Source organism: Gasterosteus aculeatus, chromosome 21 (genome assembly GCF_964276395.1).
Source record: "Gasterosteus aculeatus chromosome 21, fGasAcu3.hap1.1, whole genome shotgun sequence".
Taxonomy (NCBI): Eukaryota; Metazoa; Chordata; class Actinopteri; order Perciformes; family Gasterosteidae; genus Gasterosteus; species Gasterosteus aculeatus.
Window position 1 is genome coordinate 546,319 of NC_135708.1, and position 15,160 is coordinate 561,478.

Below are 15,160 nucleotides of genomic sequence, written 5' to 3' on the forward strand. Positions count from 1 at the left end.
TTCCCGCCAAAATAAAAGACAAACAGCAGCAGCGTTGCCACTAAATGCAATAAAACACGCGTTGTGCAGCGTGGACAGAAAGAGGAACGGCTTTAACTTTCCATCTCTTAATAACATGGTTATTGTAGCTGAAAGAAATGATTACAATAAAGTACATCCTCATTCTGCTCTAAAGCAGGTGTGTCAAACTCATCGTAGGTCACTTTGATCTCCAGCCATGTCCAGGGCTGATATGAAGGTCCAAGGTGATTCTATGTGGACGTTTCTCCAGGTTTCATGGCTCGGCTCGACCTCCTCACGCACAAACGCATGAGGACCGTCACCGACTACTTCCTGGCTCCCTGATGGGAAGCTTCCGGATGCTTCTCTTTTTGAGGTGAATGCTTTTAATTTGTGTCGTCAGTGAAATGGATTCATGAAGATGATTCAATGAGAGGACGATCGGGATCAATCTCTCTATGAATAAATGCTACTGACTGATTAATGCTCAAAACAAGCTCACATGGGACAGTATTACATATTATATTTGGACGTCCGTGACACTAATGCACACTTCATATGTATTTGTGTCATATGTATGTATATAACAGAGTTTGGGTAACCTTCAATATTTATCTCTAAGATATTTCTGGGCTTTTTAAGAGCAAAGAACAAGTTCCTGTTGTCATGCAGAAGGAAGTATTAGAATGTGACTCCAAAGCTGAAGTCATTTAGTGAGTGTTACACACTAAATGAAGACATGTCCAGGGGGCCACATGTGAATTGAGTAGATGCATCTGATTGTTAGTGTTCATCTATTTTCATTTCAGGATGTTGCATTAATGCTCATTCAGGTTTATCGTCAGCTTGATGTGGGAGCTATTATTTAGTTACTTATTCTTGAATATAGTTTGATTAATTGTTTGGGTAATTGGATCACTAATTGCACCTGGAGGTTACTTAGGGGCACAGCCAGGTGGGACCAGCATGCACCTGGGTGACTAATAGTGTTTAGCAGTGAGACAGTGAGACAGAGCACTGCATAGGAAGGCAGACAAGTTGTATCGTATGTGTTGTGGATCCTGTGGAATAAAGGCGAAACAAAGGAAAAGATCGGCCAGACAATCCGCTTTCTTACTGCGTGACAGAAAACAAAAACTAGGTGCAGCAGTGACCCTTTGATTCAAAGATGTGTTGGTAACAAGGACAAACGGCCACTACAATTAGCATGTTTAATAAAATAGTTGTAATATGAATCAAACACAATAGTCATATAATTACTGTACACATGAACAGCCACAATGTAACGTTAAGACCTGAGCAGCACAGCATTTCTACCTCCCATGTGCTCAGAGTGAGTTACTTCCTCTGTGGGGAAAAACTGTTAGATCATCAGCTGTTAACAGCCTCATATGGTTTGGAGGAGTAAGAACATGATGTAGAGTCAAAGGGAGAGAGAACAGTTTCATTTTCTCTTTAGTTCAACACTGATTTACAGAGTGAAGGTAAAAGATACAACTTACATTTTAAAATCAGAGTCTGTTGTGATTTCCATCATTGTGACCGTGGCACATGGAGTAAAGAGGGTGTGCTGCAAACCGCAGGGTTGGTGGTTCAAATCCCAAGTCAAAACGTCCCTAAGCAAGACGGCCAAACCCCTAACTGCTCCCCAGGCGCCCTTATGTTGATTTGATCTAAGGAAGTTATTATTGCATCATGCTTTGAGTTAAGGTTACATCATCACTACTAGTTAACGTTTGAATGGTATTCAACGTTTAAACATATAAGGATTTAATTCCTGATCGATTATCATTACAGGCTTAGTGTAGCAGTATGGAAATAGGATTGTCCTGCTACAGTTAACTGCGCCTGCCGACCACTAGGGCGGCGGTAGTATATAAAGGCTGCCCCCCTTCTCGCGCCCCACTGATGCATCATTTCCGGGTCAGGCGTCTGTCTGCGCAGAGTGGCGACAGAGTGCCCCGTGCTCCTTTTTGCTCTTGGGTCCTCTCAACCGGTGGTAGATGTCTTCCTGCCGTGTGGGTCTTTCTCTCCCTCCCTGTGCAGGTTGGACCTGGGAAACAGGGGATGCTCATCAGCTGGCCGAAATCCACAGGTGGTGATTGATGTGACAACACTCAGTTGATTGGGGCCACTGCTGCTTAGTCTGCTGCTACATGTAACCTTGTCTGTAACTGTCTGCCCTGTTAAAAGCTGTTAAGTGCAGTTTGGTCTCCGGCGCGACGTACCTAGCAGGTCTACTGCCGGCACCAGACTTGGACCTGTGTAGTTGTTGATTCTAGCTTGACTGAGTAGTTAATCCTTTAGTTTGTATTTCTTTTGGTTTGTTTCACTTATTTTCTTTTTGTTTGGGTTACGTGAATTGTTTGATTAGGATGATTTTTATGTGAATTATTTTCTTTTTCTGTTTTGTGTTGTACATTTTTGGTTTAATCCTCTTGTAACCTTCTTTTTTTGTCATCCTTCCTAGCGGCTGTAGGCTGGTGGGGGCGCCGGTGGTGCGGGTGGTGGTGGTCTTCCTCGTGTGTCGTGTCCCATTGGATGTTTGTGCGATCACTGGGTGAACTCTGGTTTGGTTTTCTCTAAGTTTGTTCTATTAATTTTCCTTCCCCTTCACCGGCGCTTCTCACCATTAGGCCTTAGCAATTCGTTTTTTCTTATTTTGTGATGTTAGATTTTACGGTAATGTATATTTATTGAATAAAAATGTTTTTGTAAACTGGGAACCACGAGCCCTTGCCTATTGAGTGGAACCAACCAGTGTGCTTTAAAAGGTCTTGGGCCAATCCCAAGTGGCGTTGCCGGTAGAATAGGAAACCATTTCACCACATTAGACTTTTACTTTCTTAATTGGCTTTTGAGTTTGAATTTAATTATGACTTTAGGTATTTTACCTTAAGATGATCAGGTTTTTGGGGTTTCCTCTTCTCTCTCCTGTGGAAGTGTTTACGCCGTATTGTATAAGTTTAATCTCAGGTTTCATTGAGTTGGACTTTTATTTTGAATTTGCTCAAGTCATAACTGGTTTGATTTTCTTGGAGCAGTTTGACATTTTTTTGGATAGTTTGACCTGTATTGATAGCGTTTTGACCTGTATTGTAGTTATTACTTTGACTCAGCGTTTTCATTGACTGTCTCAGTTTCAGATCCAGTAGTTTACTTTGCATTGCTGATTTCAGTTGTCAATCTGATTCAACATGTTTTGTAGGTTTCATTAGTTTAGACTTTACATCATTTGTCTCCTCATAGTCAGTGACACAATAGCTCCTGGGACAAAAGGGACAGCTCAGGGTTCTTTAGATACACCAGGTTGCATCATGGTTACTTTTACAAGGACCAGAGAGCAGATGAAGAGCAGATGGAGCCCAAAGAAAGAGAAAGGGAGTGGAGGAGGATGAAGAGATGCTTGAGAAGATGGCAGAAGAATGGGTGGTTCCCAACCAGGTCACCACCTGTGGGTGAAGACAGGCGCAAGGTGTGGAGGGAGACTGTAGCAGCAGGAAACCAAGCCACTACGGCTTATGTGGGAGCCGGCCGCTTAGATAAGTAAGAAGAGACGTGTCTGCACCAAGCGGCTGCTCGCCTACTGGAGGGCAGTCCACCCAAACACCCCCAAACCTGCTGTTGGACTGGCAGGAGAAGAAGCAGATTGTGAGCCCGGTCAAGATGTCATCCCTCTCAGTGCAGACACCCATGCCCCCCCTCAGATGTACCCAGAAATGACAGCAGCTGCACAGGAGAGGCCAGGTCCTTCCCGCCACATGCAGAGAAAAGGAGAACTTCAAACAGTCCCTTTGTGAAACCCAGCATCCAGAACAAGAACCTCTGTTCCATCTGAGAGGAGGAACGGGGGAAGTCGTGAGCGATGGAGAAGATGAGCCTGAGGGAAACAAAAGATGACATCGTCACATGAGGGTCACGAGGGCGTGGTGGTGGAAATAGGAGAAGAAGAGGAAGCAGGTAGCTGTGAACATGAACACCAGGGGGCCGCTGAAGAGCTGTCCATCACATCAGGACTCCTGTCCATCAAACCACATGTGCAGAGAACCCATCCAAACCACGGCGAAGGAGGAGAAGCTGCTGTTGGAGGACGTCCTCCTCATAGACATTCTCAGATATCTGCAGCAGCAGAAGCAAACCAAAGACAGCAAGACGGGAGACGACTGCAGGTGAGAGACAAACAGCCCCAATACCCCGTCCCCCCCAGAGGACAAATATCCAGCAGGTAGAGACCGTTCAATGGGTCTCCAGCAGACAACGTGGGGACAATAGAGGACATGGATGTTATATATGTGGACAGGAGGACCATTGGTGCAGAGAGTGTCCCAGGAGTGATGAAAGGGACATGAGACCAAACGCTCCACCACGGCTGTTCTATACAACGCAGCCCGGCAGAACCAGAGGACGGGTCCACCTCCCCCCCCCCCCCCTCATACAACCCCCATAACAACTAACTGGTGACACACCGACGCCCACTGCTTCACAACAGCCCAGATAAGCAGCCTTAGTCTCCCCAGTTTACGACTCACATTCCAGGTAGAAGAAGGGAGAATAGAGAGTACAGACTATTGAGAGTGTCAGAAAATAGATTTACAACCAGTACGAAACATTGATTTACTAATAGAGGGAAACTGTCAGTAACAATGACACACGGTTGTGAAAGATTTAAATGAGGAATGAAGGTGATGAGAATTGTACATAGTGTCAGTTTTTTGTATTAATGTTTGTAGTTTTTTAGTCTCCTCCTAAACTCAGAGATGGGCTGTAAATTGTTGAGTGCTGCTATTGAGTGTAAAGTGCACGATACACTTGATACAGTATCTGGATGATGGAAGCAAACGTCTGATCAAAGGAACTTTGATAGCAGCAGTACATGAAATAGGGAAACTTGTTAGACGGTCATCCTGTAATGGTACAACAAGTAAAAAAGTGCCATATTCACGTTGTATCCTGTCGGAGGAGTCCAGAGCAGTGAAGCGCCAGCTCTGGGTCTCCGGTTGTTTCCGTGGTACATGGTGAATATCAATAAAAAGACTTGTGGAAAGCCTGTAAAAAGGCGTTTGATAGACGGTAAACGACTCAGTGTAGTCTTTAAAAAGACCGGTGGAAAGCCTGTAAAAAGGCTAAAATCCTTGAAAAAGGTTTTTGTTTTGATGGTAAATGACTGACTGAATGTGGTCTGTGAAAAAGGGTGTTGAATCTTTCAAAAGGCTACTTAACTCTGTAACGGACAGATGTCGCTGATAAATTCTCTGGAGAAAATATCTGAACTGCTCCCTCTGAACTCAGTAAGACAATGAACAGAAACATCTGATTCCGTTTGCAAATATTCTGATTCCGTATGCAAATGAATGTTGGAATAATACACACTCATGTGGGGCGAGCATTCCGTCACCATGGAGACGGGGTACAAACACGGCGCACAGTAAAATATGTATATACAAACATCTCATAAGCAGCACGTTCAACAACGTCTCTAAAATTTCAGCCATTAACAAAGACTTTGATACAAGACATTGAATGACATTGTTCTGTATCACTATTGGTCAGAAAGTAACCTGTATTTAATTTGCCTACCTGAAACCCTTTGATGCTCACCTCAGAGTTCAGGGCCACCGTGATAGAGAGGGGGAGCTGCTGCTGTTCGGCTGTGCAGGAACCACTTCCTGTTGACCTGCAGACCACCGAGCCGCCACGCTGGAACACAGAAACCTGAGAGGAAAACACACGTTTCATATAGAATATGACATAGGAAGTAACCCTCGCTGTGTGAATTGAGACTTTAACACTAACTGTGTCCAGGGTGACGGGCAGACCCAGAGTCCGGCCTCCTTTATGCGCCTTTGCAGTGAGGACGTCGTACCAAACCTAAAACACAAGCAGCCCTTCATGTAACAGGCGCCATGAGGTGACTTGTGAGTCACTAGAAGACGTTTGTTACCTGCTGCTTGATTTACCTCACCAGATCCAGGAAGAAGGACTCGCACAGCTTGAACACGCGGCTTGGTTACAGGACTGGCCAGCAGTGCTCCACCTACATACAATCAAAGACAGTTAAGCTCATAAAAGTGAGAACTTCACCCAGTAAAAAAAGGTATTCATCACCAATCATATACTGGTGGTCCACAGCGAAGGTGCTCTGTTCTCCTGGGAACTCCACCCAGAGAGGTCTGTGCGCGTTTGAATAAAACAAGCATTTCCATAAGCTCTTCTTAAAAAGTGGATCTACTGATGTTTTAATGACCAACTTAAAACATGACAAACATGGACCTCTAGTGTCAGAAAGCAGAAGGTAAAGTGGACAAACAGCCTGCAGTACTTCCACTGGGCAGCAGAGGGAGGCAGACGGAGGTGTGAGCCAGGTGGAACAGAGTAAACCAGTAAGGCAGCAAACAGGACCTGAGGGCACAAGAGGCAACACTCGGATCATTACACACTGAACAAAGAGGACTGTGCACGTCCACGCTGATATTTAACAAGGCCACCTCCTCTTTGTCCACTAAGACACATTTTGACGATTCGTCCTGTTTATTGTTTTTTCACGCTAATTGAAAAAAGACCTAGGAGATGATATTCATTAAGGGAAAGCAGTCGTTCCTGGTGGATCCAAATGGCTGTGACTCATTTGACTGAAACAGTCAGAGAAGCTCTGTTGGATCGCAGTGCGGATGGCGGCGGTGACTTTCTCCCCAAACAGCTTCGTCCCCTTTGCAGAGTGACCTCTGAAGAACGGCTGCAGGGCGGCCGCCTGCTTCCAGCGCGGCAGCATCTCCGGCTCCGGGTCACGTTGCACGCCAGGTGAGGCATCGGCCCAAGACCAGCGCCCCCCTCAGGCCGCAAAGAGAGAGCACTTTGCTGTGTTACCTCGACAACATCGCATGTAGAATCGTCAGGGTTTATTGTATATTCTTTCCTGCCTGATTAGGCTCTCGCCTCACAAGAAGAGAACGTATTTACTTGTTTATATCCTCTTTGTTGATCTGTCCTCATCGGTCTCCGGCTTAGATGAATGAACCTGTGTTTAATGTCACATTGCTGCAGTTCCCTGAGACCACGTCTGCAGAAATGCAGATGTCACGGTGTATGTTCTTTGGGGTACAGGCAGGACACAGCAGGTTTGGTAGACAATCCTTTTATTTCGTTGCTTCAGTTGTCAACGCAGCGAGAGCTCCCGGCGTCTCGCTCGCTCTGCGGCTCTCTCCTCCTGATCGCCCTTACTGCATTTTAAAACCAGACCAACACCATCAAAACACATTCAGCTCAGCTGAGGCCGATTGCCTCCACCTGCCACGTTCCCTGAGCCCCTCCCCCTCTCTCTCCCCCCTCTGCAGACGAGCAAAAACCACGGCCACCACCACAGCAGAGTTCTGGAACGTTTTTATAAAGGGCCTAAAATGTCTGCAAGAGAGAGGCCTCAACCACTCAACAGTTTGACACCGGGACAGAACATTCCAGTTCAATGTTACAGCACCAAAGTCCCTCATTGGGAGCAACTCTACTTCCATTTGACCATTTTAGACATAAACTCTATTCAGTCAGAGAAACATTACCAGGCCAACGAGACCCCTCATAGATCTGCCCGTCTCTGTTCTTGATGAAGTGCCCCCCATCTCTGGGCTCATTAGACAAACACCAACCGGGGTCGATCTTGATGTGAGGATCGGTTATCACGACCAACTGACAGAGAAGAAAAAAATGCACCATAATGATTCGTGACACCCAAAAACAAAAAAGGCCGACAATGTACGCTAGAAACTCACCTTCCTCTTCCTCTCCTCCAGGTGGCGCTGCAGGTTGGCCGGTTGGGGGGAAAAGCGCGGCGTCCCAGGTGAAGTAACGCTTCCCCTCCGTGTGCTCGATATCCATCCAGATAACGTCGCACGGGATGTCGTGGCGGTCGAATCCAGCGTCCACAGCCTTCACGTCAGCCTCTTCGTCGTAGATCCAGCGGCTCTGGTGGTACCCGAGAGGAAACAAAGGGGGCGGGGCTTGATATCCTGAGAGAGGGAGGAGAGACGAGTAGCCGTGACTTATGGATCATGTGAATATTGTCAACATGTGCAGAAACCAACTAAGAGGGGAAGTGATACAGAAAGCATCGTGTTCCTTCTCATTAATGTGTGTAATTTGCAACATACAAGACACAATAAACAGTAAACAACCTGATATCTGACGCTGCATCCTTATCATCCTTATCTAATCCTGTTGTGGGGGGTTTCTTTCCACATGCAAATAGTCCAATAGATTGTGTGCTGCACACTGGTACTGGGTGAACAGCTGCTGTGGACCGGGCCCGAGCAGAACCACGCTGTCCATCACACCTCTTTCTGTCAGTCTGTGGCTCCATGCGCCTCGTCTTCAGTGGGGGAGTTTGGCCGTGCTTAGAGAGGGAGGGGTTTGTAAAGTGGTTAAATGTGCATTTCTATATGTTTTCCAACATAAATGTAGTAATAAACGGGTTTATTGGCTGTTTGCCAGCAGGAGGACAAAAAGCAGCAGCAAAGTCTGCAGGACGGATCAATCGTTCCCAGTCACACAAACGGGATGAACTACGCAGCTGAAAGAAGAAGCTCTCTGACCGAGGACCAGATACTGTATGAGAAGCACACAGGAACAATACTCGCCCGAGGAGCCGACACGCTGTGACCCACGTTAACAAGCGTCTCAGGCGTTCAGCCAGAACACCCAAAGTCCGGTCTGGTTTGTGGGCCACTAACAGCGGAACAGAGGCGTACGGGCCGAGGCGGCTGTACAAGTCGTACGCAAAGACATCCGGCTCATACAGCCGGTGAGGGTCCCCGTCACTGCCACGGCACATGAACTAAAGATCATCAAGGGATTGTGAAAATGAAACATGGATGTTCCTGCTCGTGTCGTCTGCTTGTAGTTCATGTGTGTACCTGGTGTCTCTGGGCTGAAGGCCGTCGGCGTGCTCTGGTACACGAGGCTGAACCCGTGGAGACAGAGGTCGGACCCGATGCTGCTGGGACCTGGAGACGGACAACACGTTCATTTATACTTTAACTAAATAGAGAAGGTATTTTAGCGAAGATCATGCTGGTGTTCCTCTCCGGTCCGATGCATCAGACGAGTGAAGATCTGTGGGAACTAAACTGTAAATATCTACAAGGCACAAGAGGAGTTTCAGTATCCGCCTCCATCAGAGAGCAGTGCAGCGCTACTCACATGAAAGGAGGAAGAACTTCTTTGCAGCTACAGAGACTTTAAGACATTTTGTCTCTCAGGTTTCATGTATTTTATTTCTTGTTTAGAGCGATAAACGGGTACGTTCATGCATTGTATCATTTTCCTATGATTCAGGGACACTGGAGTAAGATGGACTGTTGCACATATGTTGCTTATTACTTTGAGCTGGTGTGATTGTGTCATATTTTCTGATCATGTCATTGTGAGGAGTTGTGTGTTGTGAGTCTTGCCGTGTTCGTCCTGTGATGTTGTATGTGGGATGAATGCAGCGTCACTTCTTCTTCTTATTATTCTTATTATTACTTTGGCCACAACACAAATGTAGGATGGAGAAAAGTGCATCACTGGGTTTTTGGGCCACAGTGTGACGAGCTGTAAAGAAAACATTGATAGGTATGAAAGCCAAACGGTTGCCAGTCAGTACACACCTGAGCCAAAGAGCAACACCAACACTAAGTGTCCACTAGTGTCCTGTTCCAGTCAACCGGATGCTTTGTCCAATATTCACTCTGCTTTTTGTTCTGTCTCTCTAGCTGCTAAATGCTCCACTTTGGTCCCCACGCAGTAATAAACGTTGTCTCTGGTGTGGGAACTTCTCAACTCTAAGATGCAAAAACCTGCTGCATTGATTCAGTGACATCACCTCATCTGGATGTCAGTTTCAGCTCGCTGTGTCTTTACTGTAGTTTCCTGTCACGCTTCCTCCTCTCCTCTTCCTCCCCCCTTGATCCCTCTGTCTTTGAGCTGATGTGTGAAAACCTTATTTGTTGATCACGGCACGTATGTGATGCTCCACAGAAGGATTGCACCAAGTATGTGCTACATTTCAACACCTCAGTTATGAGTTACACACAAATGATGCATTTTTATATTTTGTTTATAAATGTCTTCATTTCTAAATTTTAATATCTTGGCTTTTTGTGAGATGTTTGCAATATGTATAATAACACGTTTTAGTTAACATAATTCAAAGGTAACCAAAGACATGGTATTATTTATTTGCAGCTTAACTGTGGCTATTTTCATCATTAACTTGTGCATTATTCTGCCAGCAGATCAAATTTAGCATCTCCTGAAAATGAGAATGCAAAGGAAGTTGTAGCGTGTGTATAAAGGCTCAGTGTTCAATGTGGGGGTTCAGGGTCCCTGCAGAGTCAGAATACAGCAGATGGACTCTACTGCCCTTTCCACCACAGAGGGATGCTGCTGAGCCTTTGTTGTGGCTGTGCACTCGTGTCTTTCATCAGGACCTGACATTTCATCATTCATCATTTTACCATAACATTTGTTGTCTTGGCCAAAGTTCGACTGTCTTGTGCATCATGATGTTCAGGGCAATGGGTCGACCACAGCAGGCAGTTGGATTTGAATCTTCTCATCTGCTGATGCAAAGATACTTAGAACATAAACGCTGACAAAGGAACTAGACAGTGTTGTAGACGTTTTTCACTTTTTCACACGAGCTGGGAACCTTCAGGAGCCCCGAGTGACCCCCAGTGACTCCCAGTGACCCCCAGTGACCCCCAGTGACTCCCAGTGACGCACCGCACCCACTTGTGTTCAATTAATGAAGAAACTCCGGACAGACAGAAGACATGTTGGACTGAAAAGTTCAAATGAAAAGCCTTTAATAAAAGAAAAGGTGTTGTGCTAAAAAGAAGATCTCAGCTGAGGATCCGCTGGTTTGTGCATCAACAGGCCACAGAGGAGCTCATTGACTATCACATAGTGACCGTCTCTTGCTTCCACCAACCAATCAAGAACAATGGGTGCTTACAGATATTTATAGAGTTCAGTAAAGGTGTGAGAAGCAGTGTCCACACCCCTGGACACGTGACGCCTCCTGGTGCGTTCAAGTCGAGTAGTTATTTACAGAATATAGTGGTGCAATGAGGTATTACATTGGATGCCGCGTTCACTGTAACTCTCTGGGTCAATATAAGTGGTGCAAAGTATTACATGAATGCATTTTGATTGGTTACATTACATTGAATACAATCATAGCTGTGCATTGGTGTTATTCTATTGATTAGTGTCAACATGACAGCGGTGTCACACTATTCTCATGTCTTTATTGATCACATAGTGTCAGAATCAGGGCTGTATCCTGGTGGACACTAAATGCATTTTATTCATTGGTCTAATTCATGAAGCGTCGTCAGTCTGACTACTGTAACTCTCTCCTGCAGGTCTCCTGCTACCACCATTCCACCTCTGCAGCTCATCCACAATGCAGCAGCTCCACTGCTCTTTAACCTTCCTAAGTCCTCTAAACATGGTGCTCACGTACGGTGCTGTGAATGGATGGGGTCCAGCTTACATCCAGGACCTGGTCCAACCCGACATCCCGACCCGCACTCTCCGCTCTGCATGTGATAACCTGCTTGTTCCTCCTCACTGAGAGCAAAGGAACTCAAACAGTGAGTGTGATCCAGAATGCAACGACGTAACGGTGATCCTACAACACTGTTCTCCTCATCTGGAAACTTTCTTCATCCACTGCAAACCCTTTTATTCCCCCCGTGAGTTCGCTTCATTCATCCTGGTCGGTGTTTACATGCCGCCGGCGGGCAACGTGCACGAGGCTCAGCGGACACTCGCCGACCAGATACGGCGTGTGGAGCGGACCAACCCGGACTCTTTAGTTATTGTCCTCGGGGACTTTAACAAAGGAAATCTCACCCATGAACTTCCTAAATACAGACAGTTTATTAAATGCCCACCAGAGAGGAGAACACGCTGGATCACTGTTACACCACAGTAAGCAGGGCTCATCACGCCGTCCCTCGTGCTGCACTGGGACACTCTGACCACGTCATGGTCCATCTGATTCCTGCATACAGGCAGAAACTAAAGCTCTGCAAACCTGTGGTGAGGGAATTCAAGAATTGGACCAGTGAGGCGCTGGAGGATCTTCAGCGTGCTTTGACTGCACAGACTGGGATGTTTTCAGGACGGCTACTGACAGTCTGGATGAGTTCACAGAGGCTGTAACTTCCTACATCGGCTTCTGTGAGGACAGCTGTGTACCATCATGCACCAGGGTGAGTTACAACAACGACAAACCTGGTTCACAGCGGAGCTCAGAACACTACGCCTGCAGAAGGATCAGGCATTTAGGAGCGGGGACAAAGACTTGTACACAGAGGCAAAGTACAAGTTTAGCAAGGCGGTGAGAGACGCTAAACGACTGTACTCTGAGAAACTCCAACAACAGTTCTCAGCAAGTGACTCTGCTTCGGTTTGGAGAGGCCTCAAACACCTCACTAATGTAATGGGAAAATGATATGTGACCCTTTTAAATGCTTCATTTGTATAACCAGTTTATTAGTTGCAAGTGCTTAGATTACAAAGGTCCTGACATAAGAACTGATGTCTCCCACTTGGATTAGATGTTTCCAGCGTCATAGCTGTAGAGACTGAACAAAGTGTTTGTTATGTCTATGACCACCTTTGTTTTAGCATGTTGGGAGAGCAAGGACACGGTTAAAGAACTGACATTACATTACATTACATTACATTACATTACATGTCATTTAGCTGACGCTTTTATCCAAAGCGACGTACAATAAGTGCATTCAACCATAGGGTACAAACTCAGGAGAACAAGAAACAAGAAAGTGCAATTTCCTCAAATAAGCCAATTTACAATTTGCTATAGATGAGTGTCTTACATGGATAAGATGTTCCCAGTACCCTGGCTGTAGAGACTCAACAAGATGGTCAAAGGTTTCTGTTGACGCCACCGATATCTAAACTTAGGTATAAGAACTGCCTCGATGTGTTGGGAAGAAAAGGAGGTTCTTGACAGTCTACTGACCACGTAGCTGTTGTGACCCTTTTTCCCTTGCAAGGAAATAAACGGAGAAAAGACATACTTGACTCAGAGCCTTTGTTTCTTACTTAACGATTGTCTGTGCAAAATCTTCCACCACATTATTACTGAACGAGATTCAAAAAACCGAGTCGGTAAAATGATCCGAACTTCCCATCACTACTGCGCATATCTCAAGTCATAACTTCCACTCTTTATCATTTGAACTTTGACCCTTCTTGTTTGTGTGGTAGAAATGGTTCCATTAGTCCACGAGGACAAAAGTCCACACATGAGCGCGTCATGAGAAAGAGGCGGTTTCACGTCTCACACCTGAAGCAGGAGGTGAAGCGGCTCGGGGACTTTCCTCACTGCAGAAACAGCAGATTAAATCCATAATTCCCGTGAGAAGCGGCAGAGGTAAGTGTGTGTGTGTGTGTGTGTGTGTGTGTGTGTGTGTGTGTGTGTGTGTTTTTGCTGGCTCGCTGTGTGTTTCACAGTAACTCTGCAGGCTTTGTCTCACTCAATGATTCATAATCCACCGATTCGCTGCTGTTCTTTGGCTCCAACGTCCGCGAGCTTCAAGCACCGACAAAATGTCCCACTCGGTCCAAAGGTTGTGGACAAACCTGCACGTCATATGTGACTCTTCCCCACCAGCTAAAGGTGTGTTTGGAGTATTTTAATGTGGATTCCAGCTTATTGTAGTCAGGACTCTGCCGAATAAAAAAAAGATAATGCGTTGATGTATTTTATCATGATATATACCCTAAATAATGGTTTCCGGTACTGGTTCTGGTCCGGTTTTACGTCCACATGTCGAGCCCACCATCACGTGTTTTGGTTCTGTGAGATTAAACGTTCTTCTCTTTCCTCACATCTGTTTAAAAAGGTCGTGTTTATCAAAGTTGAAATGTGAATATGGTGGATAGAAAGTGTGGATTCATAGTTCTCACAGTGCCGACGTTTCCTGAAAGCAACACAGTTGAGGACACGCCCCTCACGTGATGCCACGCCCTCTAAGCAGATCAGGGCCAGAAGTCAGAGACAAAGCAGACGTCCTCTTTTACCCGGTAGTGATGGGAATTACGGCTCTTTTTAGAGAATCGGCTCTTTCGGCTCCCAAATGGCTCCTCTGATTTTTTTTGGTGCTTAAATTAATTTATCACCAACAATAATGTAAAATTATGCGCAATATGAATTACTAATGTAAAAAAAACACTGTCAAATGTTTTTATATAAATACACTTTTATTTATTCACTCTACAGAGTGATAAAAAAATAAATTAGTGCAAAAACAAACGTTTAACTATTTAAAAATGAACTTAACTAACTTTTAATTATTTTAAACTTTTTAATACTTAACAAATTTAAAGTGAAACAACATACAGAAGCTTACAGAATCACACAACAAAATATAAATTAAAATGTGTAAAAAAAAAAGAAAAAAAATCAGCATGCGGAGTTTTGTCCTTCAGGGAAGATTTACATTGAGACCAAGTGGCTCCGCTTTGAGGGGCTGATCCTGTTTCTTCTCTCTAAAATTATCTGCCCTGTTTTGGAGAAGATAGAGATTTTAGTCTTGCAGACTCTACATTCTGCATTAGATGGATCAATGTCATTGACATGTGTCCAGATTTTGCTGCGTTTCCTGTTGACACTCACTCTCTTTTTTTTTACCGCTCTGTTTCTCTCTTGACTCCTCCCTCCTGTTCGCTGCTTGTGTGTGTGTAAGTCCCGCCCCTCTGCCCTGCTCTCAGCGCAGACACACCCCACACATATTGACCAATCAAATGCGACTTAAGAGAGAGACACGCCCCCACACATATTGACCAATCAAATGTGGCTTGAGAGAGAGAGAGAGAAACAAAGCGGCTCCCGTCGTTCGCGTCAAAGAGTCGCTCTCAGAGCCGGTTCGTTGGCGACCGACACGTCGCTAGTATTTCTAGTACCGGTACACCGAGCAACACTCTGGTGGAATATTTCATTGTAACTAGTTCGGGAGAAGAGAATCATTTATTTCTATGTTATCTAATAAAAACAAAGTCTTGATGAATGATCAAAGTTGTAAAAGTCAATTGGTTTCTTGCTAGCAGGAGGTCAAATACACGCGCACGTATTACAGAGCTCTGTGGAGAC

At 45.3% G+C, this 15,160-nt stretch overlaps 1 protein-coding gene and 1 long non-coding RNA gene across 3 annotated transcripts in view; one reads left to right on the forward strand and one right to left on the reverse strand.

The window, feature by feature from the left end:
- Nucleotides 1-15,160, reverse strand: part of LOC144390365 (uncharacterized) — a 30,158-nt gene that overhangs the window by 1,656 nt on the left and 13,342 nt on the right. The gene's annotated exons all lie outside the window — the stretch shown is intronic.
- Nucleotides 13,312-15,160, forward strand: part of LOC144390250 (protein NLRC3-like) — a 55,778-nt gene continuing 53,929 nt past the window's right edge. The window contains exon 1 of one of the 2 annotated variants that reach the window (XM_078096709.1): nt 13,312-13,441. The gene's annotated coding sequence lies outside the window, so the exon portion shown is untranslated. The remainder of the gene's footprint in view (nt 13,442-15,160) is intronic. The other variant, XM_078096710.1, reaches the window with a different exon arrangement.